This window comes from Pleurodeles waltl, chromosome 8 (assembly GCF_031143425.1).
Source record: "Pleurodeles waltl isolate 20211129_DDA chromosome 8, aPleWal1.hap1.20221129, whole genome shotgun sequence".
Taxonomy (NCBI): domain Eukaryota; kingdom Metazoa; phylum Chordata; class Amphibia; order Caudata; family Salamandridae; genus Pleurodeles; species Pleurodeles waltl.
In genome coordinates, this window is record NC_090447.1 from 594,994,646 (window position 1) to 595,020,028 (window position 25,383).

At 41.0% G+C, this 25,383-nt stretch overlaps 1 protein-coding gene across 5 annotated transcripts in view; it reads left to right on the forward strand.

Moving 5' to 3' along the window:
* RASA3 (RAS p21 protein activator 3) overlaps positions 1–25,383 on the forward strand; it is an 821,322-nt gene that overhangs the window by 15,701 nt on the left and 780,238 nt on the right. The window lies entirely within an intron of this gene.

The following is a 25,383-nucleotide window of genomic DNA, read 5'->3' on the forward strand; positions in this document are numbered from 1 at the left end:
ACAGGATCCCCCAGCGATATTCACTTGAACTGGATGAACTGATCCTGGATTTACTCTGGGCAAATAACAGAAAGAGGGTGAGCCTACCTATGCTTAAACAGACTTGGGAATGCGGTGGGATTGAGATCCCCAATATAGAACTCTATTATTTGGCAGCACACGGTCCACTGGCTGTACATAATTGGGAAAATAATATTTTGAAAGGCACACACAGAAACCAGGTGTTGTCTGCCCTGCTCTGATCATGAGTGGCATATAGGTACAGAAAGATGCCCTGTTTCTTGTACTTGAGGTGTGTGTGGGGGGGAGGGGTTGAGCACGGGCTTTTGCCCATGTCCTGCGCCGAGCCCTGTATGCGAGGGACATGCCAATCTGGGACTTACAACTGTTTCCAAAAATAGCTGAGGCAATGTCTGTACAAAATTAGAGGGAATGGGGGATGCAACATTCTGGATGATCTATATCTGGGATCAGTTTATCAGCCAAGAAGATGCAATTGACTCCTTTGTGGTGGGCACATGACAATATTTGCAGTATGCTAAAGTATCAGCAGTAGCACCAATGACATTGTGCCAGATCTACCCAACTCTGTCAGACAGTTGTCCCCGATGCTGCACTCTTTTGCAGCAGATTTTACACATATGGCGTGGCAGTGCTCATCCTTAACACTCTTCTGGGGGGACATTGTAGCGAACCTTAGTAGGACCACGAGTTGTGAGATACTTTTTACACCTATGACCCACTTGCTGGGACTGGTACCTACGCCAAAAGGAAAAACGTAGTCGCAAATTTGTATTATCGGGTCTCCTGTTTGCAAAATGATGTATTGTTATTAAATGGCTGATTGCTGGGCCACTCAGGTATGAGGACTGGTTCAGGGATATATCGAATTGGGCAGTCGCTGAAGAAGTAAGGATGAAACATGTGCAGATAGCTCAGAAACTTGTGGATGACTTTGCAGCATGGCCTCAGATGTTGATGAACCTGAAGAACACGCCAGATGAGCCTGGTGGTACAGGATGAATTGGAAGGTTGGATTAGTGTAATGATTGCTCTGGAGACCAATAGGGGGCATGCCGTGAGCCATCATGTAATTCAAGGAGCTAGATATGATCTGACATGCCTGTGACTGGGTTGGGCTTGTGATGTATGGGAATAAGTTTTACCTTGGCTGTGCAGGGTCCAGATGATGAAATGTATTCTGCTTTATGGAATTCAAATGAGCTCATAATCCTCACTGTTAGATATATGGAGTATGCTTCCAGGATGAGAGTGTCATAGACACGTGAGCAGCAGAAGGGTGTGGGGAGATGCTTAGGACATGTTGTCAATGATAGTACTATGACATTGCTTATATTCCTGTTGTAATAATGGAGTGATGTTACACTGTACTATTACTTGCAAAACTAATACAACTCAAAAAAACTCAACCATCATCTTCCTTACAGTCCTCAACAATCACTTCCGAAACTAACCTCAATAGGCAGTCAGCAGCACTATTCCTTGCTCCCAGTATGTGTATTCTTGTAGACCAACCAGCCATTTCTGAATACTCACTGAAACCGAATCAAATCTATTTTGTGTGTATACTTCACACAGTGATTTGTGGTTTGATCACACTATAAAAGAACCCACCCTATAAAATTCTGAACTTGTTAATTGCCCAGCTAAAAGCTAGAGCCTTGTTCCGAATCGGAGTAATTTTTCTTTGCTCCTTTAAGAAAGCTGAATCGAAAAGATATGGTTTGCTCTGCTTCGCCTGACACTTGTTTCAAGCAATGCCCAAGTCCATGGAGTTGGCACCAGTTACCAACAACAGTGTCTTTATCTGACACAAAAGCCTGCAGATTTGGAGCATTTTTTAACATTCCAAACCTTTCAATGCATTTGTAACATCATTGGTGGTCAACATTTTCCCATAGTAGCTCCCTCATGAAGCTGTTTTCTCTGACAAATTATCAATGTATTTGCTGGAAATTTCCACCATGCCAATAAAGGACAACGGTTCATCTGTGTTTCTGGGAACTTCCAAATTCAACATTTTTCTTTTTTGTTTGACTCCATCAGCTGAAGCATAGGGTAATAAGTGGCATACTTTTTCCTTGCCAAAACAACATTTATCCACCGTCAATGGAAAATCATGATCTCAAAATCTCTGAAATACAGCCTGGACATGTTGATTCAGTTCCCGTCATGAAGTTTCAAATATCAGGATATCATTCTGAAAATGTTTATTCTCCACAATATCACACATCAGTGTCATGGCACTCTGAAATACAGAGGTTGCTGAAATAAACTCAGATAGCATTCTCTATAATGTATATACTCCCCTGGGTGTTAAAAATCCTGTTATCCTGTGACTCTTCAGATAATTTTGTCTGATAAATCGAGGTTCGATCTAAGGTGGTAAACAATTACTCGAGAAAGCATTATCAGTATCTCCAGTGTTGAGCAAAGGGTACTTGTATACCACCACTTCATATTGAGCACTCATAAGTCCTTGCAAAGGTGACTGTCTCCATTTGTCTTCTTGGCCACCATAACTGGGGCCAAGTACTCTGTTGCCTCTACAAGTAGTGTCAAACCTGAATGCAAACTTTCTCTAATTTCTTTTCATCTGCATTGTATATATTAATGGTCAGCTTTGTAACCTTTAATGCCACGGGCGCTACCCCTTTTTCATTGTAATTATATCGACATATGACTTCCGTTAACTTAACTAGTATTTAAAGACATATGGATATATTTTCTCAAAACTGATGCACCTATCCTCATCAAGATATAAACGTACTTATGGCCCCACTTGAGGAGCCCAAAACATCCCCAACTCTTTAAGTTTTCTACCTTTACCCTTTTCCCACACTCATTATGTCTCTAAACACCATAATGCCTTGAAATTAACCTTGCATCCTAATGGGCTTACCTTCATAGCCCCTCCCCATAACAATGTTCAGTCTACACAACTTCCGCTTGCGATCATCTTCATAAATGGCTCAACATGAACAAGATCAAACATCACATCTGTATCGCTTCCTTCCAATCTTTCCCAGTCTGGAGGGCTCCCACTTTCTTTTCTGGCAAATTACAACACATAGCTTTCATTTTCTTGCTTTGACTAATACCTTTACAGCATTTTATGTAGAGACCCTTCGTCCCACACTTACAGCGTGTGGTTTTCTCCAGAGCACCTTCTTTACTACTCGCAATGTTACCAATCAGTCCACAGTTGTTTCATCCTTTTTAACTGCTACAGCATATGCCTCCTTTTTTTCAAAGCATTTGTCTTGATGTCATGTATACACGTACACACACCATGTTCTACCTTTTGCACAATTAACTCAATGGTGGTTCATCCACAACTCCTCTCTTACTTTTAACTCTAACAGAAATTGGTCTCTAATTGTCTTATCAGTTGATGCCCAAAACGTCCACATTGCTGCTCACTTTCTAAGAGAAGCCAGGTACTACTCCACAGTTTCACCTTCACCCTGTAATCTGCTTCTGGAAAGGTATATTTCTAAAACTGTTTTAATGCACGGTGAAAAGTGTAGGTCACGTTGCTTTACAAAGATGTGATATTCGTTGATACCACACTCTGTCTCTTATTTTAAGTCTAGTAAGTTCTCTAAAACCAGTGAACCCTTCTACTCCTCAGAAGTGTAACAAAAGTAATAACTTCCATTACACCTTCAAATACCCACAACAAACAGGTCAGTAATTTTGAAACACCTTGTTCCTTTTACTCCACCTTAGTTGGTGCTCCTGATGGCTTGAGAAGAAAGGTGACACTTTACGTTCTGTATTTCTGCTTCCAGTGAATTAATAACAGATTGTTGACAGTCTAATTAAAATAATAAAGAGGGTAGATGCATAGGATCAGGACTATCTGAGTCTTCATAAGACTAAGTCCAAGCCAATGAAATAAACGGACGCAGGGCCGAATTCCAAGTTAAACCTTATAGGCTTGTTCAAAATTAACATCATTACAGAAGGCAATAATGGTTAATCAAGAATTAGCTCATATAAAAATAGCAAAAGTCATAATCTATGTTAATCTCACAGACCTAAGAGTTACCACACTATCCCTTTTTTCTGACCCTGTAGCCTGTGCTAAAGCTCCTTGTCACACACAGGTCAATAGTCTTTTCATAAAGTTATTGTATCCATTTAAAAAAATAGCATTTACAATATTTATGAGATAGAAAAGAAAATGTAACAAAATCAGTTCCATTGATGCAACAGTACACAATCTTCACCAAGGTGTTGCAGGCTCACCAACGAGGCTTGCAACAGTTTCCATGGTTGTCCAATCTCTAGATGCTAGTTTGGCAGTGCCATTGTGCGTTTGGAAAGCTTGGAAACGTTTGCAGTGCTAGGCTCCATTTGTCCTTCAAGAAGAAGAACCAAACCATGCAGTGCACAACTGTTAATAGTGTAGCCAATGTAAGAGCCCCATTTTATGAAACGCGATTGAGATACAGTTCAATTAAAGATAATGAAGGCAGATATAAAGATGTGTTTTCATGTGCATATGTTAAAATTCATCAATAGATTAGGTTTGTTAACAGACTCATGCTCTGTGGGTCAGGCGAGAATGAACACCAGATAATTTTTTGATAGAATGTTTTGACCTCTCCTCTAACAATGCACGCTTATGTTGTATTTTGATATGGTTGTTTGATGTTCCATATCATATTGGTATGTAACTTCTTTGTGAAATGAGCGATTTGCAGCCAAAGCAAATATATAAAGTTAGAAGCTTTGTTGACCTTGGAGTGAATCGAGAACCTGGAGGCGGCATCATTTTGGAATTGTATGCAAGCAGTACCAATATCAGGAAATATCAGTTTACCTACTAATTATTTGTGGTAGAGTAAACATTTTATTCATTAAATTAATTTGTGATACTTGCGAATGAGAGAACTGGAAACTTATGGTCGTGAGTGTCAGTTCTCGGACTTCGTTGGTCTTAGAACGTTTTAAAATTAAAATATTGGTAGAACTGGAACAAGGAAGTGTGCATAAACCACAAGGGCCGGCCACAGACATTAGGTTTCGGAGATTCCACTTGATTTGTCCTAGTGAGGAAATACACCCAGCCCAAAGGTATACTAGGATGAATGAGGTAACTCTTGTCAGCTTCACAAACAATGAATGGATGGGGGATGGGAGAAGTGAAACAGGAGGTGGCAGATGCCTGACACACCGACATTTGAAATATTGCCTTCTCGCCCCATGGCTGTTTTTTACTTCTTAGGTCTTGTTTGACACCACTTCTGTTTGCTATGCCTACTGTTACCAATTCTTTAAAATACACTTCGTGCGTGGGGGGCACTGTTAAGAGGAATATCTCTATCTCACAGCTTGTTTTGGACTATTAAGTGTGTCATGCCACCTTCTATTGAGTGTTTGCATTTAACTGCTTGAGGGACTTTGCTACATGTCAAAAGCACAACTAATCATCATAAATTACATTTCTTGTTTTGTTCTATTTGCTACAGCAGGTTTTATAATGTTTTATTCTACACCCACATTTTATAGGTGTGCACCCTACATTTTGAGCAGGAAACACCATGAGACCTATATATCATGGACAAAATATTGAAAGGTAAGTCTATGCACTTACCCTAATATTGTGGCCAAAGTATCGCAAGATATCACAATATTACTATTATGGATGTTCCACAGCACAGTTTATGCTGTAAGGGGATTCATTCATGAATACTGATAAACAAGCTTTAGTAAAACCAACATTCTGGCTTTTATTTCCCAACCCTGCCATGCACAAATGATGTATTATCAGTCAATATTTTATTTGATTCCTTGCCACTGACTCCAATAGAATTATAATAGTAGTGCTTTTAGTATGAGGTGTTTTTAGCTTACCATGTTGGTCAGATATCCTGTCCACTGTATTACAAGTTCCATAGGATATAATGGAACTTGTAATATGGCGGACGTCAGTCAAGTTTTTGACGGAATAATCCCCTCTGCCAAACTCGTAATGAGGCAGTTAGAGTGGGCCTCAGCTCTGTCTAGTAGACTATTTCTATCTCACCTATTTTTTGGTTGCTTAGTCTTTCATTCAGCTTTATTTGAAGTTATTGCATTACAATTAAGGCTCCCAGTTTTCCATTTTTACAGATTTTTTTACAGATGAATACATACACAAAACAATGTGTTTCCTGCCTGTAATTATTTTTAAAAGAATAAAAATATTAAAAATTGTGATTCTTGTGAATCTTCATGCTGTCTTTCATGAATTCCAGGCAACAGCATGGGGAGTTAAAACACATGATCAGAATTCCTTAAATGCAGGCGTATGTTAACATACATTTGTAGTATAATGCTAATATGCACCTATGACTGTAGTGTTTTCTTATTTGTGGCTGCCTAATTTGCTAAAACGCAACAGGCATCTACATATGAGTGTATATCTAAGAATTAAATAAATGTAGAATCATACCATTTTGTGGCTCTGTTTATTCTCATAACACTTGCTAAATATGGATAAATACCAATAAGATGGCCAAAATAATATGTATAAATACAGAGGAAATGTTTAAAAAAATAAATACCATAAAACCGGGAGCCTTAATTACAATGCATGAGGCCCTATTTTATATCTCAAAAGTACTTTGAATCATCACCCATTAAGTTATTTATTTAATAGATTATTTATCACAGCAGCAAGTTTTTTTTAAAGTGTTACTCCGCGCACAAAATCCCATTCCTATTTGTATTGCCAAAGCTTGTTTGACCTTGGAAAGGTAGATGATTGTGTCCCTCCTACCAAGATTAATAGTGGTAACCTGCAGATCACTTCTTATCTCGGAGGTGAGGACTGTGCTATCCTCATGACATGTTCTATCAGTGAACAGCTTAAAGCCTGATTTAGATTTCGTTACTCCGTCACAACAGTGATGGATATCCCGCCCACCGAAATGTTAATCCCGTAGCAAACACCGGGGTTTAGATTTTGGCAGACGGGATATCCATCACCGTCGTGACGGAGTAACCCGTCTGCCGAACTCTAAATCGGGCCCTTACGCATGACAGAGTCGGAGTATTCCATGTGGCTCTTAAACCAGATTTCATGCTGTGCTTTTCTGCGGTGGCCTCTTCTCTGCAGTGGACTCTCACACACTCACATTTTTCTAGTGCATGCACAGCTTTTAGTTCTGAGGTTTTTTTTAAATGTATTTTCCTTTAATGGAAAAGATTAAAGAGGTGAGTTCTCCTACATCCACTTGTAAAATGTGTCTTGCAAGAGTAAGTAAGCACTTCCTCCCAACAGTAAGACCCTTGGGCATGAGATGGATGGTTTGTTGGAAAATGTTCTTCAAATTATATTGACGACACCCGCAAATGTTTTTTCCTGCACTGTGTTCTTTTGGTAACAACTGGAATTTTTAAGCCCTCCTGTCTCAGTGATATACTTGTTGTGAAGCACATCTTGTTGTCAAAGTATAGCAACGGAGCCATGGCCGAGGGAATGCTTTAAAATAAATAGTACTGCAGGTTGGCTATGTAGCTGCTGACCATATTCAAAAGGGATATAAGTGGGTGTCATCTAGTTCGGAGGAATGTTGTAAACACTCTGTTTTATTGTCTGGCCTGGAGCCAGTATTAGCTGTTGTGGCAGTGTAATATTTTCCAAAGGAATAATGATAGAAATACATATTTGCAGGTGCTTTCGGTCAGCCCTCTTCATCCATTGGTCTACTCAGTTGTCATTCATGCTTGGCTGCATTCCACAACACCATCCAATATCGGGCAATGGGTCAGCCCACTTCAACTTATGAATCTCTTCACTTTGAATGATGGCGTTTTGCTTGTGCACATTATCACATCCACTGTGAAAGTAGCCCCTTTCATTCTAAAAGCGTGTAGAGGAATCTGTGCTTTCATTTCTGCTTTAATTTTCTGTTTTTCAATTTACTTTTTTATGGTTCATTGTTACTTGTTTGTTATTTTTCTTCGCAAACCTGCACATGCTACCCTTTGATGGGTACATTTTCACTTATTATAAATTCCTAATACCTACTGCTTGTTTGCCATAAAAAATTGCAGACACTCCAAGGAGAGACCTATTGGCTATGCCAATAATTATTCCTCCCTGTTGTGTAAGGAGATGTGGACCTAAACACGATCGAAAATGAGAATTTACTGCCTAACCTTGGGGTTGGACTGTTTAAGGGCAGGTCTTTCCTGCTTTCTGGATATGAAAAGGTTGCAGTTGCGGTTTGCTTGTGGAAGAAATCTTAGATGAAAAGGTGAGTTGTATCTCATGGTTTGTCCACCAATTCGAATTTGAGCTTCTGGCCTCTTCTCTGTTAATCAGAGAAAAGAGGTCAGATATCTTGCCTAGTACATGGCCAGATGCCTGGGAGCATACATGGCTATGCTCTAGGCATTTTAATAAAGATGATTAATTAATTTCGAGAAGCATCGACAAAGCTTACTTGTTAGGCATAAATATCTGAACCACATGACCTTTCTCATAAAGCCGGTTAGGCAGTTATGTGGATTTCCCCCGACCCAAACAGAAACCAATCCCTTGAAAAATGAGCCCATCATAGGGTTTGTGGACACCTGGGTCTGTACAGGATATGAAGTGCTATGTCACATCCCGACATCTGTGTTACACATTTTGATCATTCAAAAGGTTGTGTAGTGCTTTCCGTTTTGGGTTTCTAAATGACTGAGTCAAAGCAGTTTGTTGATACTCTGTTTGGCCGTATCTTTTATTAAAGAGTCATCATCTTGGCTAGCTTCTACACAGTTAGAGTAGACTGATTTTATTAGTCTGTAGTGGATGATCTTGGGTACCAACAGCTAGATCCTGTTGTGGATTTATGTAGAGCCTCACGTGATATAGATGTGTGCACATAAGGACTAGGTCTTCATTTTATTGTATTGTTTTGGTATTTATTTAGTGCTTTCCTTCTCCTTCCAAGGTACAAAGTACATTCAGAGTCGTTGAGTAAATGTCTACCTGTATTTTTTTTTATACAGCTTCAAGGTTATTTAGTGCTTCAAGTTTATGTAGTGCTACAATTTGCATCGGGTTCTTTGGCAACTTTCAAGTTTATGATTGAAAGGATGTTGTTTGGCTGACTGACCTACATGGGAATACTTGGCTGCCATGTATGAAGTTTGAGGGCACAGGGTCCTCATTATGAGGGGACCTTAAATTCTGATTGGGCCTGGTAAAGGTAAAGACCGGGCCCATCACAATTATATTTTTTTGTTTTCTACACAGAGATTTCAGTTTCTGGCAGCTGATGTGAGCAGAATTGATGGGGTAGACTATTGAGACAAGTGTTCATATGAAGGTTTGTGTTCTGATGAGTGCAAATTCTTCATATTTAACACAAGCTGTTTTACTGTGGGACACAGGGAGGACACCATTGATGAAACAATGTTCCTAAACTAGAACTCAAGATGAAATTGCTTGTTGGTGAATAGCAGTTGGGACAATATGTGCTAAACGAACCATATCATTTGCCTTTCGTTACTGCATCATTCAGTCAACTGCAACATATAATTTAATTATGTACTGTTGCATAGTTCACCGATTAAAGGATTGCATACCCTAATACATAATGTTGTTCTTTTGTTATGGATTATCTGCAGGACACACTTCTACTGTTAAAATAAGATCCAGGCTGCCTATCTTCTGCTGCTTGGGAAGAAGGCCCTTCCAACATCGCATCTCCTTGTGACAATCAGGCATAATTATTTGTGTTCGAATATAATACGAGATAACGTGCTGTGCTATTCAAGAATGCGAGCTGTGAGCTCATTGTCAAAGCTTGAAACTTGGATTCTGTTTTGGTAAAATTGGGATCTTGGGCATCATTTATTTTCAGTCTCCATGAACCAAGGCCGACCTACGACTTCTGTGTTTGCTTGGTTTAACCTGCAGGATGAGACTAACTAAATCTGTGTGCCAGAATGTTTGATCCTGGCACCAGGGCACTCAAAAGTAGGGGGGCTAATTCTCATATGAAAATCACAATGCCATCACATGCAGTGATGTCATGTCCGTATAATAATTTTTACTTAAAAGTTCTAGGCCTTGTTTTACAAAAGCAATAAATTAACATAATCACAAAAGAATGTGAAAAGAACATTGTTAATTTTACTGTTTATACGTCAACTATATTTTTCTCACATATCAATAGGGTCAACTCTGCTATTCATCATTCCAAAGTTCATGTAAAGTGTACAGTCGCGTTGATTTGGTTGATGCACTTCTTACGTTGACTACTACGAAACTGCAAAAATCTTCAGAAGCAAACATGTTAAAAAACAAGATTTACTGTCATCAGAGATCTAACAACGTTGGTTAATACCTCGGGTTAAACCTATTGAATTGCATCTGACGGTTGTATTAATATGTATGTTACAGTTTCAACTAAACACGAGGTAACCTGACTAGTAGGGTTTCTATTCCTGAAAGACACTCTTTGGCCTTTTACGATGATGCTCACTCTGCCAGTTGACTCACCTCCTGTCTCCTTCTCCATTCAAATTGGACTTGGAGGGGGGATGGGAAGGCTGTCCTCAACTGTTGTCTGCGCTGCTGCGCCCGGAGGGAGTCATCACGAGGAAGTGGAATTAGTTTCCTTTAATGTTTCCAGTATTCAAAGGGGACCTGCTTGTACATATTTGCGGCATATATTTTCTGGGTATCGGATATCTCACGTAAGAGCTGCCTATATCTCATCTCAGACAGCGTTAGCTGTCTATTGTCAAAATTTGTGCTGTGTACAATACCAATACTCGGAGTGGAGTTACGGTCAGCCTGTTGTTCATTATCAGTTCCTTTCATGGCAATCTCGTTTGCTTGTATCTTGTTTGATGGCTTTGCTTTGTTTTCTGGCGTTTGTTCCCCCTCTGAAGCACAGCTCTTTTGTCATCCTTTTAATCAGATAACTTGTGTCCTTCCCCTGCTTATGTTGAGGGAACTACTTTGTAGATTTGGTGTTAGCCACGTTTTGACTTTACTAAAATGATTATGATATACCTATTTAGTTGGGCTTTCGGCCATCGCTCTTCATCTACTTGTCTGTTGTGCATTCACATTGTTCGTCCACCTACTGCAGCATACATCATGGTACATAATGTTATTATTCTTCAGTCATTGGCTTACGTTGTTGTGAGTGACAGCATTCTCTTCTCATACAGAGCACATCCACACATGAAGTAGTTGACCAGGGACTACTATCCCAAGGTGTGCTTTTTTTAGACTAAAAAATACCTTTGCATTTAGACAATTTTTATTTTATTTTGACGAGGGCCAGAGAGATTCTCAAACAACAACATTTTGCAGAAACCATGATAAAACAAAACAGGCATTGATAAAGCCAACAGATTGGTAGCCAACAACAGGCCCATTGACTTGCTAATGCTTGTTTCTTTTGCTTTCAGTACCCGTGGAAGTGCATGTGTTTTCTTGCTCTCTCCCAGTCTAATGCTTCTCCCTCACTTCCATGCCTCCAGCTCATTCGTTGCTTCCTCTGCCCTTCCATTTCCCACTTCTTATCTCTCTTTTTTGGGAGGTCCCAGCAGCTGCAGTTTGCTATCGGGATATTTCTTTCTTGATGATGCACTTCTGTCTGTTGGTAACGATCGTCTTAAAAGTTTAGAGAAGGCCACTGCAGCATCATGTCTCATTAATGTGAATACTTAGTGACACATATGTGTGTATATGTCACCACACTGAGGGCAGCTGTTTTCTGTTTTTTTGTTTTTGTTTAATGTTTGCCAATGTTGTTCAGCCAGGTCACCATAGCGTACTTCCTTCCTATTGTTTTGTTACACAGTTGTGATTAGGGCTAACAGAATCCAGCTAGGATAGGTCTAAATGCATTGATTGGTGACTTAACACTTGCTGTGACACTGACACACTTTTTAACTGTGGCATCTAAATAATAGCCCAATTTATAGAGTGGACCTTTTACAGCTGGTGCAAGCTAAGATCTTTCTTTAATGTAATATACACCTAAGTAAGCCTTCTTCAGCTGTTTCCTTCTTAGGCTCAGAACGTTTGAGCCATTAGCTTGAGACCTTGTCAATCACATCATGAATTAGCACAGAGAAACTTTTTAGCCCCACAGTATTTTGGTGTATCCAACCACCAACATTGGAACACATGGAGGCTAGTTTACATGTGAAAAAGACAGTCAATCATTACACCTCTAGTATTTATATCTTACGTTCCTACTTTTCCTAAAGCAATCTTTTCAGTCTTTTTTGTTATTGCTTCCGGGTGTTTCAGCGTTCTTTTTGTGAACGCCCATGTCTGCGTCTAACGCCACAATGGTTGTCATCTCTACTCCATCTTGTAAACAACATCAAAGTATGGCATTAAATATTAAATTAGGATTTTTATGCTTTTAGTCACCCTTATTATAGCTGCCTGGCAGCTGAGTTTGTGGCTGGGTTGCACGTTTGTCACATAACCATTCACAGGAATCTGCCTTCACACCCAGTGAGGGAAGCATGCTCTGAGAGAGGGTTAGGTCATCTCGGTCTGCTTGCTGTTGACAGAGAGCAGAACTAATGTGCGTTTGGGGTGCAGGGCACTTCACAATAATGTCACTGTGTTATCAAGTACCAACTAACCAATCAGGGCAAGTCTTCCTGTTCTCTTAGTGCAAACTATGGTAGCACACTGTTTCCAACATTTACTTAAATGTACACTGCAACCCAAGTTAGGACAACCCACCGAGGAGCTGCTGTGTTTCTTCTGATGAAGGCAACCAGACCGCTAGCAGAGCTTTGGCTCTATCTCCCCAGCATGTCATGTTGGAGAGACTCTATGCCCTGTGTTTGTCTACCATCCTTCCTATTTGTAATTGTTCAGTGCTTACTGAGCTGCTGCAGTACTGCCACCTGGTTTTGCTTGGTGACCAGTGATGCTGTGACCAACATGAAGCTTGACATCTAACCTGCCTGGGATGATATCTGGCTTCCAGTAGTGACTGAAAGCTTTTGAAAGATGGCCTGTCCCTTTTAGACTAAGTCCCTCCCCTCTCCACTTCAAGGGTCTCTCTCTGACCTGGTGAATAAGTGAGATTAGACAAGCAAGAATGCTGGGAGAGGCTGGCCATTGTGATTTTTGTTGTGGCTACCCCGAACTGGGTAGGCAACAGCCTGGGTTTTTTGAGCTTTTTGGGGCATTGATCATGATATTGCAGTAAGTGACAACTTGCAAAAGATTTGTGGTTCATTGCTGTTCATTCATCCAAACATGCATCAAGTACACCTAAGCTATGCACATGGAGCATGGTGAATGTGAATGCTTGTTTCACTTCTCTCTAGAAGAAAACGAAGGAGGCAGAGACATTTACAACTCGCTCCAGAATATGCTGTGACTGGGTATGGGCACATGCCTTACTATTTGGAGAGGCATAGCATCCCAGCCTCTTCAGTTCTTAGTAGAAATGCCACATTTTTATAACCTTTGGCTCCAGAGACTGCTCAGCTGACCCCTTAGCTTGAATTTTCCTCCCACCCTACAACTAAAATAAGCATATTCCAGGTGTTTAATGCACAGTGCGAGCCTCTCTATGACCTTTAGCATACCAGTCTGAGACCTAATATGCTCCATACTCATAATTTGAGGGGAGGCTCTGCTGACCTTGGCTCACGTTAAGGACCTGAGATCGCTCCAGAAAGATTTAGATTTGCTTGTTTTAACCATTCAAAAATGAGTTCACATGCTTGGGTCTGTGAATAATGTGCACTATATACACATACCATGTATACTTATGAGAAGTTTAAAAACTGAAGAGGTGTGCACCCAGCTAAAACAATCTATGGCAAATCCACAGGCTTTGCCAATTCTTGTGATTTTTTTTTTTTTTTTGCAGTATTCTTAGAGCCAGTAATGGTGGCCAGCCATCTTAGAATTGTATCTTCCATAATTACAAGATGGCTATTAAATTGCATGTAGACGCAACATGTCAGTCCCCTTAGAATTACAGAAAATCCTACTCTGTCATCTTGGAACATTATTTTCTATAGTTTCAAAATTGTTGCCTTGTTGCTTCAAGACGTGATGTTCTGCTTGCTCGGAAGAATAGAAATATGGCTCCTAGATACCTGCCACATTGTGCCTCACCATAACACAGAAGCCATCTTCTCAGTATAACCAAATGTACAAATGGCATTTTCTCTAGATCGAAAATGGTGATCACACTGTAACTACATGCAACGTGACAGGCATCTTAGAATTGTTGAAAATGCCATTTCAGTGTGTATGGCAGCAGGTATTGGCTTTGCTGATGCTGGTGTAGTATTTCAAGCTTTGACAAAGTGAACATAGGTAAGTGGAAAGTGACAGGAGAGAGGGACAGGGTGGCAGTTGTTCTCTGACTGTGATGGGATAGAGAGGAATACTGAGGCAGTGTGTTTAAGGTTGATGACTGAAGGGCATTAGAGAAGAAACAAGGGAACGACCGTGAGCATACAGTTGAAAAAGAGAGAGAAATATCAGCTGCAGGTCATGCTCGTCCACAGAGTGTTAAATCACAAATGGGAATACATTAAAAAATATTTCCTTGATGTCAGCAGGCGAAGGATGCACTTAACCAATCAAAAATCAGAGTAAAGCCCAAATACTCAAATGGTGAGAACTAAAATATGGAGGAGTAATTGAATTATAAGCAGGAAAACGAAAAGGGCAAGAAAGCCATCCAGTCATGGACAAGGGTCAGACTCCGCGCCGTGTCCAAGTATATGTTAAAATATAGGTTACAATGCTGTCTCTGAAAGACAGCTAAAACTGTCTATACCCAGACCACAAAAAGAGTCAAAAGTTGATGTGACCTGGCTTTGTGGCAAATTTGGCATCAGACCATCTTTCAGTTGTTCAGTCTCTCTTCTCAGATATTCCCCATGTGATTGAAAAAAACAGAGCTTTTGGGATCCCTCATACTTTTCAACCCCTTCACCAACCTACATCAAACACAGCAAAATAAACTTTTAGGAGTATCTTGTGGTAATGTAAAAAGAGAGACATATTTATAAGCAAGTCAAAAACAATAAATACTGTTTTGAAGACAAATTAAACAGAATGTACTCATGCATAATATTTCGAATATGAGCTCACATCACTCTCACAAAAAGCCTTGCACAGTTTTGGATGTTATAGATTCCCTGAACATACTCCTCATCCATACTTCAGCACGGCACATCTGCTCTCATGACTCCCACTTGTCACCTGTAAACACTCCAAACAACTGCACCAAGCCTTTGAACTTCACATCATTGCTAAATTGGAATTCCAAGTTGCGTGCTACCTTATAAGGTATTCATTTTAGAACTGTGAATACAGGGAAACCGTTTAACAACACTGTTTTTGCAGAAAGATCCCTTTGACCTCGGGTATCTTCAGGAGATTTGCTCTTTTATTCCTGCTTCTCAGTCCATAATTGTGCTACACAAAAACAATGAATTCAGACGCACTTCTTAGATAGTTTTGGTTATTATCTTTGTAATTGGCCATGGGATGGCCCAGCTGAAGAATGCAATCCTGCAAATATTGGGCCTTTGAGCTTGATACCCTTACCTACAACTTATACGTTTTATGAAAGTAATTAAACTGTTAGATAGTTTCCCACTTTCTTGTGGTTGTTCTGTGTATACTTTGCCTCTGAAGGTTTTTAGTGATGCAAAAGTAACCTGCTCACTTTGCTTCTTCTCCTCATACCGTCAATCAGGCAGGGATCAGGGCAGATACACGAGGTATAAAATGACAGATTCTGCCTGTACAACGTGCTTTTTGATAATAACGTGGAGCCTGATTTAGAGTTTTGTGGCAGATTGCGTAGGGCATCACTGTCAGCAAAACGCTGATCTCTGTACCTTCAGAAGAACCACTGTCATGGTGGTTCCTTGGAAGGCACTGAAAGATTGATTGACAGTGGCTGTTTGTTAGGCTGCCGTATGGTAATCGATCAGTCATTAAGCTTTTTTTTTTTTCAGAAATAGGTTTCAAAAGCTGGAGTGTGTGTTTCTGAGAAATAAAAAAAATAATGTCTCTCATTCTGTAACTGCCAGGATTTTCTGTCTTTAACAACCAGGTTTTTCATAGCAGTCACAGACAAAAAAAAAAAGAAAGAAATTAGACGTCAGCTCTAAATAGGACATACGGTCTAATGTTCTTTCTTTGATGACCCCGACTCCATTGGAGTACGATTTCGAGTGACTGAGCAAGCAGGGGTACTACTGCCCTCCTCAAAATAGAGCAGGTGGACCAAGGGTATGGCAAATGGACACTCCATCACGTTTGTGTCTTAGTACCCTGTCAGCCAAATTGGACTGCTCCCTTGTCAAAGCGCTATACATAACTGGTGTTTCTGTTGTGCCATTTAATGGTACTCAATTTGCTCACCTCAAAAAGATGGAAGGCTAAGTCTTCCTTGCCGAGATTTGAACTCCTCAAATCACCACGTTTCAGCAGTAAGCATCAAACTCACTGAACCATCTTCCTGGACACTGTTTCTCTGAAGCCTTCTTCATATTGGCAGGAAAGAGGGAACCTGGCTGTGTACGCCCACCTTCTCCTCCTCTCAATCTTGTGCAGAGTTGTAAAAAATATGCCTGCAGAAGAGAGAAGCCCGGGGTGTTCTTATCTTTGAGTATGCCTTTCAAATCCGTGGAATATAATTGAAATATAAGATTTTTTTCATCTGTACTTTCTCTTAGTCGCGGATGGTATGACTTAAAGTTTAGCTCCATCTGCTAATATTTTTTTCAGGGTTTTCTAGGGAGATTTGGCAGGCATATGAGAAGTTATTTTTAATCCACGACTTTTTTTTAGTAGTTTTTCAGTAATCAGTTCACATTGAAAAGGGTGTCTTCACAAGTGTCTGTTCCTGTAAGCGGTGTCAAAAGCTGCTGATTCGAGAGCGCCTGATGCCATCCTGAGACAGTGCCAAATGCTTGAAAATGTCCACTTAAATGTCTTTTCTGAAAGCATCTTCTAAATATCGAAGACATTGAAATCCCTGCCCGTGCTTGCTTCAACTCTTCTTTAGAAACCCCTTGAACGCTGTGCCACCTGAGACTTTGGAGCAGTCTCCGAGGCAGCTGGGGGCACACAGCTACAGAGCCGGAAAGTTGGTATGGGTGTGCTGGCACTGTGCAGCTGAACCTGTGAAGGTTCTGCTCCATGTTTGCCTCCTACCCCTCTACGCTTACCTACATTTGTAACTTATTTAGCACTTCATACTGCAATTAATGCTGATTATTGAATGCCCTGTCTAAGTGCTGTAAAGACCAAGTGCCCGATCCCCTTATGACATTCAATTTACTTACTGCCGAAAGATGAAACATATGTTGGTCATTTCAGGGAACTAATAAGTGATCTTCAGGCTACACAAGAAGACTGTGGCAAGAACTTAAGTGTCAGAGCCATCTTTGTAGTCCACAAGGCAAAATATATTGACAAACAGACCCAGAGCAACATTGCAGCCCGTTGCTCATTCACCAGTATGGGAGGGCTAGGGCTAGTGGCTTTTCTAAAATCAAAGTCCTGCTGAACGGTGTGGTCGAGCAGGGTGTTTAAAAGTGGAAGTTTAAACCAACAATTGCTTTGGGAACTGAATGGTCCCCAGTTCAAACTTCCAGAGTGCTCCATTCACCTTGTAGCCCTTTTTAGATCTTGGCTACAGACAACTTTAGCTGTCTGTTAACCAGGACAATTGTTTGGTCAGCTCCTTCCTCATGGTTGGCGACTTGGTTGCCTATCTCACTTCTTTGCTTCTGATTCGATGGCATTTGTCCTTATTCTTGTGTTTATACTGCCCAGGATAATTTTAGTCTCACTTGGTACTGATTGGATTAGTTACATCCTACCAATACTTAGGTATTTTGTTGTTGTTCCTTTCAGCCCTACATGGGAGTGTGTGTGTTTATTTGCTGTCTTCTGTGTGGGCTGCTTTCCCCTCATGTTCGCCCAACACTTCTGTATTGCTTCCCATGCCCCTTCCTTTCCTGCTTGTCTTTTTTTTTTTTTCTTTTTTAAATAGCACGTCCCATACAGCTGCTCCTTTGCTGCGACCCCTACCCTTGTGCTCGCTGTTTGGTGGCATTTATTTTTCCCCTGACATTTTTAGAATAGCAACTGCATTATGATGCATTCAAACGTTACGACGTATGCGCACACAAATGTCACGAAGCACGCAAAACACACCATGATGCATACTTCACCACACATAAACATGCATGCATTGTGATGTGTGCGCACACATGCCTCATGACACTTGGGAGCCATATTGGGATGAGTTTCCTTTAGTTCAACAGGAAAGCCACTCTAAAATTGCTGACTATGTGCTCAAATGCTGGTGCAAATTAGCATTGGAAAGCCGATTTGATTTGCCATTTAAAGACCTGTTAGCTTTGACATTCCTCATTTTTTCCCAGTATAACTTCTGTGAACTTTCTCTAACTTTCTATTGTGTGGCGCATTTGGAGTTAACATCTGGCACAGGATAGCTTGTTACTATAAGTAATGCACTGCGATAGTGCATCCATACAAAGTAACAAAGCCTAGTGTGCCCCTTTATCCTACTTTACCTATGTCACACAATAGCAAGGAGGGAGAAAATGGCAGCCGCCAAGTGTTAATATTCAACTTGTAAGTTTCAAAAAACATATAATAAAAAAGGACTAGATGACTCTAGAATAGTTTATTGTGGGCTGTTTAATGCCCAACACTGCGCCGGTCTGAGCTTCACCTTCAGGTAGACATGTGTTGGCTGTAAAACTATTTCAGGCAGGAGAGTTGAACACATTGTAACACACAGGTCTCCTAGCAAGTTATCGGTGGCCGTTAATGTTTGATTGGCCAGGGCTATGAGCTTTCAGCTCGTACACGTACCCACCAAGTCCTGGCTTCACAATTAACCTCTTTGTAAACGTAACATTTTGTTTGTTTTCTATAAATACATTGTTTAGTCTCAAATTGCTGTGAATGATTTACCGCACAGAATGTGGAATTAACAATTCCACAGACATGTATTTCAGGCAACTTTATTGCCTCCCAGAAATGTGTTTTGTTGTAGGCGGAAGGGCAGCGGAGACATTGTGTTCAAGGCTGGCAAAGGTGAAAGAGGCGTTTAGAAAGTGGGGATGATGATCTGGGTAACATTCTTTCCTTTGGAAAAATTGTGATTATTAAAAAATGAAATCATTATGTGGAAAAACGTACCAGGCTCTCGGGCATGCCGTGATCCAGCTCTGTTTGTTCCTATGTTGTTTCGTGTTAAAGTTTATTTGTATTCAAAAGGCGGTCTCTGTGACTTACACATTAAGGCACACATTAACTTTACAATTACTTTGGTGAGATGGCAGCCTGTCCTGTTTCGTCTTGAATGGTGAACCCAAACTTTTCTCTCGTTACAAAATATAAGTATACTAAATATCTGAAATTCAACATAGGTTAGCATTACGGGGGCCTGCGTCGAAATACCTTCAGGGCGTGTTGAAGTTCAGAAAGCAGGTCGTGTGAATGGAGGGCTAGTGAGAAGCCAATTCTGAGCTTGACCGAAAAGTGAGATCTGTGAGCTTGCATAGCAGAAGGAACGCTTGCTAGTGATGAAGGTTGGCAAGCTTTCCTGAAGGAGCAGATGCTAAGAGCCTGCATAGCTGAAAGAAAGTTTGCCAGTGATGAAGGCTAGCAAGTTAATTAAATCTTAGATGCTATGAGCTTGCGTAGCGGAAGGAAGGGTTGCCAGTGATGAAGGTTGGCAAGCTTTCCTAAAAATGTTAGATGCCATGAGCTTGTATGCCGAAAGAATGATTGCTAGTGATGAAGGTTCGTAAGCTTTCTTGGAAGGTTAGATGCTAGGAGCCTGCTTAGTTGGAAGAAGGTTTGCCAGTGATGAAGGTTGGCAAGTAGTGTTTTGGAGAACAGCACGATTACTCCAGACTTTTCTGTTGGTAGGCAGGATGATCTGAGACAGCATTTAGGGCTCCTGAACATGGTTGACTGTGGAATAAACAAAGGGCCTCCGCACTCATGGCAAAGGCCCGCAGTCATGGGGGAGTCTCTGTACTCAGGTGGTATATCTGCAATGAGAATTCTCATTGCAGGTATTCGGCCCAAGTGTGGAGACTCCCCCACGACTGCTGGGCCTCCGCCACGAGTGTGGAGGCCCTTTGTGAATCAGGCCCAAGATGTTTATTTTCAGAAACTGCGGTTTGATTAATCATTATCACTTATTTGCAGCTTCTGTCTGTGTGGTGTACGTGAAAGATCATTCATAGATTTTTAAGCGCGAGGGACATGGATTTGAGATGAGACTAAGCGTGAAGACATATAGCAATGGGAAGGTGTCTATACTAATTAGTTATGTACTTTCACCATGAATTGATTGTTTAATAAATTGCTCAATTTCTAATTTGTTTCCAAACCATTTTGTGGTGGTGTCCAGCATTCTGGGCCATATTTTAATCAAACATAGTTTTTTTTCCCTGTTTTTCCTGTTTTTTCCTGTTGTCATAATCTCTATTACTTCTGAGAGACAGCCACCCACCTTGTACCAACACCATGTAATCACTGAACATTCAGTCGTATATGTATGTAGGTGTCTATTGCTGAAAAGGTATATTTCTGTGCTATATATACATATAAATTTAATTTTTGATTGTTACCAGAAATGGAAGTGTAAGGGTTTGGGATGCATGCTGAAAAGGGTAGACTATAATATCTTTGCTTTTTAATCCCTTTTGTTAATTAACTGAAAATATGGTAAAAAGTCTAACCATTGAAAGTGACAGACTCCTTTATAATAGGCACTTTTTCATTGCCACAGCAATTGTGCTGCTTCAGTAGCTTGCCCATGAATAGTGTCTCAATATGATATTCAGTGATTGTACTACAGGTTTATGGTACCTTCTCTTTGTGATTCTCCATCCTATACTGCCGGTTGTAGTCACTGTCACTTTGTTTTTGGGGAGCCTCTCAGTTGATCTACTAAATTGGACATACTAGTGGCCTATTGAACGGCTGCATCACAGATAGTCTGGTAACACCAAAGTAGTCCAAGAAAAAAGTCCTATTTATGCCAAAGACCTGGTCTTCTTCCACAGCAGGATTGTCCCTTTCCGGCCTTCATTAAATTGGTAGGTGAAAACCTTCATGTGCCATACACCTTAGATAATAGGCACCAAGCCATAACTTAGTTCCTTTTAATAAATTACACAGCATGTACTATATCACTACAATGAACACTTCAATTATCCCCTGGCCTTGCCATTTGCTGCAACATCGCTCTACTTCATAACAATCCACTTAACCTATCATGCCAACAGCACCACAATTACATACTGTTCAACAACTTGCAGGTACCTTACAGACATTTCTTCTTGCCCAAAGGAACATGTACTCTTCTCAACATCTTGCACAATGAGCAAGATGGCGTCTTTGTTCCTTATTATCATATGTTATTTTCATTGCCAGTAGCACTGTGGGCAGTGCCTCAAAAAACACCTAAAAAATTATTTACTGTGTCATGAACATCATCGATGTGCACATTTATTTCTTAGGAGGGGAGAGGGAATGTCTGGTCAAACATAATTTGGTCAGTATGATCACAATAGTCAGGAGCCCAAATACTATTGTCTAGTGCACCCCGACTTACCAATGGGTCTATTCTGGCGATATCTAGAAGTCACTTAGCATCTGGAGTTCTATTTGCATGGTCAGCTGAGTGTCTTGTCTTTCCCGTTCTTTGCCTGGGTGTTGTTTTATCCAAGAATAACAGGGAGATTGATGGTATTTGTACCCATTCATGTGCCAGAGAGTGAAATAAAAGCAGAGCAGTGGCCATGTTTGGTCTTTCTTAAAAAGGGCTTTGCAGTGCTTGGACCTTTGTGGTTCGTCTCTCCTTTGAAAGCAGGAGAAAAAAAAATAAGAAAAAATACAATTTTCCACCCCAAAATGTATGCATAGGTTTTTCAAATTATTAGAAAGACTTTGAAACGATATTTAGTTTACATTTGTAGTTTGCATTTGTAGTTTTCATTAAACATTTGCATGCTTTTTGATTGTTAATATTTTTTTAATCTCACAGTGGACTTTTTCACCCTTTGGTGTGTAAGCCGAAGTTTCTGTTTCACGACACTCTCCCATCATTACGTAGGGTGGAGACAGCAGGTTAGATAGAAAAATGTAAGTTATCAACGAACTTTTTACCCTTGATCTCATGCCCCACTATCCTTGTTGATTATCCCTTATTTTCTCACCCTCTCACTCTTTTTAAGTCTGTTTATGACAAACTGACTTATTGAATGTTGCTTCAGTCAGCCATGTTGTTGATAGCAGACACTTTTATGTAGTGCTTACTCTCAGTGTTGTGCCTGTGTAGTGATGTAAATAATGTCAGTTATCCCAGGCCAAATTAATTTTGTTGACCTTTGTTTCAAGTGGTGATCATTCTGATAAAACCCCGTGTAAGAATGGCCTTTCACATTAGTTCTGCATCTACTTAGATATTTCGATAACATGTCTGCGGGCCCGAAACGGGACATTTTTTAAAGTTTTCTTCTCTGAGAGCCCGCAGCACATTCTGTTGATGGTTGAAATACAAGGGACGCTGAGTTGAAACTCGAGGAAGACTGGCTGACTTCCAGCTATTCTTGAGACTTCCTGTGCTCCAGGGGAAGCCTTACCCTATCTGTGGAACACTTCCAGATTGGGTGCTTGTGAAGTTCAGGAATCGTAATGCTTTGGTTGCACTTCGTTGTTGAAACATGCACGGTGGGTGTTGACCACACCCTGTAATTTATTCCACATTTATTATTAGGTCTGGAGTTAGCCAGGACCGTTTGATTTTACTAAAATAATATGTATGATATACTTATATGCAGTGGCGTAGCGTGGGAGGTACAGGGGGGGCCGGCCGCACCGCGCGCAACATCTGGGGGGGGGCGCGCTCGCTAAAATCCACGGGTTAGGGGGCGCAAATTACTTGCCTTGCCCCGGGTGCTGACAACCCACGCTACGCCACTGCTTATATGGACATTCAGCCAACCCCTTTTTACCCATTTTTCTTTTATTGTGTTCTGCACATTTTTCTTTCTCCCACTACAGTATACAACATGGGGCAATGGGCCAGCCCTTTTGAGCCACTGGCTAAATTCCCTGTTAGTGATAGCATTCTGCTCTTTCACAAGGTCATCTATACACAAAGTTGGTCTCCTTCAGTGCCAGAAACTTTGTGAGATCAAAAAACATATTTTTGTTTTAGCCAGTTTTTTTTAGATTGGTTAAGGCCCAACAGCAAAACCAACAACAAGGTTTTGCAAAAACAATGCCAAAACAAACATTGACAAAGCAAAACGCTGGTGGCCAAATTCAATCCTTGCCAATATTTCTTGTAGTATTGGTGGTATGTTCATTCTGTGACTAGTAATGCTAAAATGTATCTGTCAATACCTTGCTCAAAAGAAAGATTTTTTTGGGGGAAACTTGATAGTGGGCATATACATATGGATAGTAACATAATCTTTTTCTTTATGTATACTTAGCTCATAGAAGAAACGTGAAATGAGATCTGCGAGTAGCATATCAGTTGAGCCTTCTCTCGCCTCTCACTTTTACAAACTGACCTCCTGAGTGTAATCTCTTTGCAGTGTCAGATTTATCCGGCTGCTTGGCAAATCCCGTTTCTGCTTATTGTTCATGCCCGACTCTGGAATATAGTATCACGGCTGGCAAATGGCTTATTGACACCTTCGGGCCAAGCTTGGTGTTTTAACCAAACGTATGTTGGATTCTGGGCTTGCAGTGTCACTTTCTGAACACTGTCAATAGGTAGGAAAACGAACATTGTCAATATGAAGGCAAAAATTCTAGCACGAAAACAATGTTGGTGGCTCTAAAACTAGGGCTGGCAGAAGGAATCGTATGTGTCAAGGGGCCACTTCACGGCTATGAATATAGGAAGGAAATGCATAGGCCACCCCTGAAAACACTCTGGAAGAGCGCCCCCCCAACATGGGGGGAGCGCGACCCCTTAGGGGTCGGGGCGCCGGGGCCAAGACCTCGCACTAGTGGTGCGCAGGCTGGCCGAGGCTTCCGCTCTCACGCCTCGTGAGACGTGGGAGCGGAAATTCCTCTGGGGAGATACGTTTGGCCAATGTGCGGGCCGAACCGGTCTGGGCCGCCGCGAGCCAGTGGGGGGCTTAAAAGCACCCCCCACGGAAGGCTCGGCCTTCTTCTTGTTGGCGCGGCGGCCCGGACGTTCGGCCTCCATCTTGACCCACCCACCCTCTCCTTAGATTAGGCGGAAGAAGAGAGACTAAATTAACCTGAAGCAACAGAGGGGACCCCAAGGGTGGGGCCCCGGTATAACAACAGAGATAGGATCCTGAAGTCCTGGGCTCAACCTGCGGATGGACACACCAGATTGGGGGTAGGGAGCCCAGATTACTGGGGTGGTCACGGGGCTCATGCCCACGGCCGCCCCGGTACACCCCTTGGCTGATTGGTGTTTGGAGAGGGGGCGGAACCCTGAGCATGGGGGCAAGGAACAGAGGAAGCTGTGGTGCCGCCCCCCCTAGGGATACAGGTGACAACCAGTCCCTGTGTGGTCCAAAGGAGGTTCAGGACAGGAAGGGATCCTGTCAAAAATTGTATGGTTACAAAAATGTAAAATATATACGTATCTTTATAGATTTAGGATGTGCAGTGAAAACGATTAATTGAGTAATTTGCATAAGATGTTTTTTGCATGATGTTAAGTTGATTCATGAATTTTGATCTTAAACAAAAGTATTTAAATAAATACTTCTTCCAACGAATTAAGTGTCTTGTCGGTGGTGTACGACCTGTGTTGGGGAAATGGCCTGCTGGCGCCTTCCGAGTCCTATCGTGAACAGCACACTATTCAGCTGCTGAGTTGAAGGCATTGTAGGTCGTGTGTCTTAATTGTGGGTGGCACAGGCTCTTAATGCCCATGGTTGTTATTTTGTACATTTTAGGTCGAAGAGATAAGCTGGCTGAAAAGAGGAAATAAAGAATTACATTGAATAAATGGCACTATAATTTGAGGTATGGGCAGGAATGCACATATTGAATAATTAGATTATAATGAGAGACTTTCTCGTGGTATAGGTTGCATCAAATATTGTTTTGACTTTGTAATAGACGTTGTTTTCTAATTATATTTTTTAAGCTCTCTAATGTTACAATTAATGTTGGTAGTCCATGACACGCCAAAGAAGCTACCTATTAAGATAATCAGTGGGCTTCTTTGAAGCTCTGTACTTTGACTCATTAATATTTATTTTACAAATATATGAATGTGTTTCAATGATTTTGAGGAGTATGCATTTATGGATATAATAATTGCATGT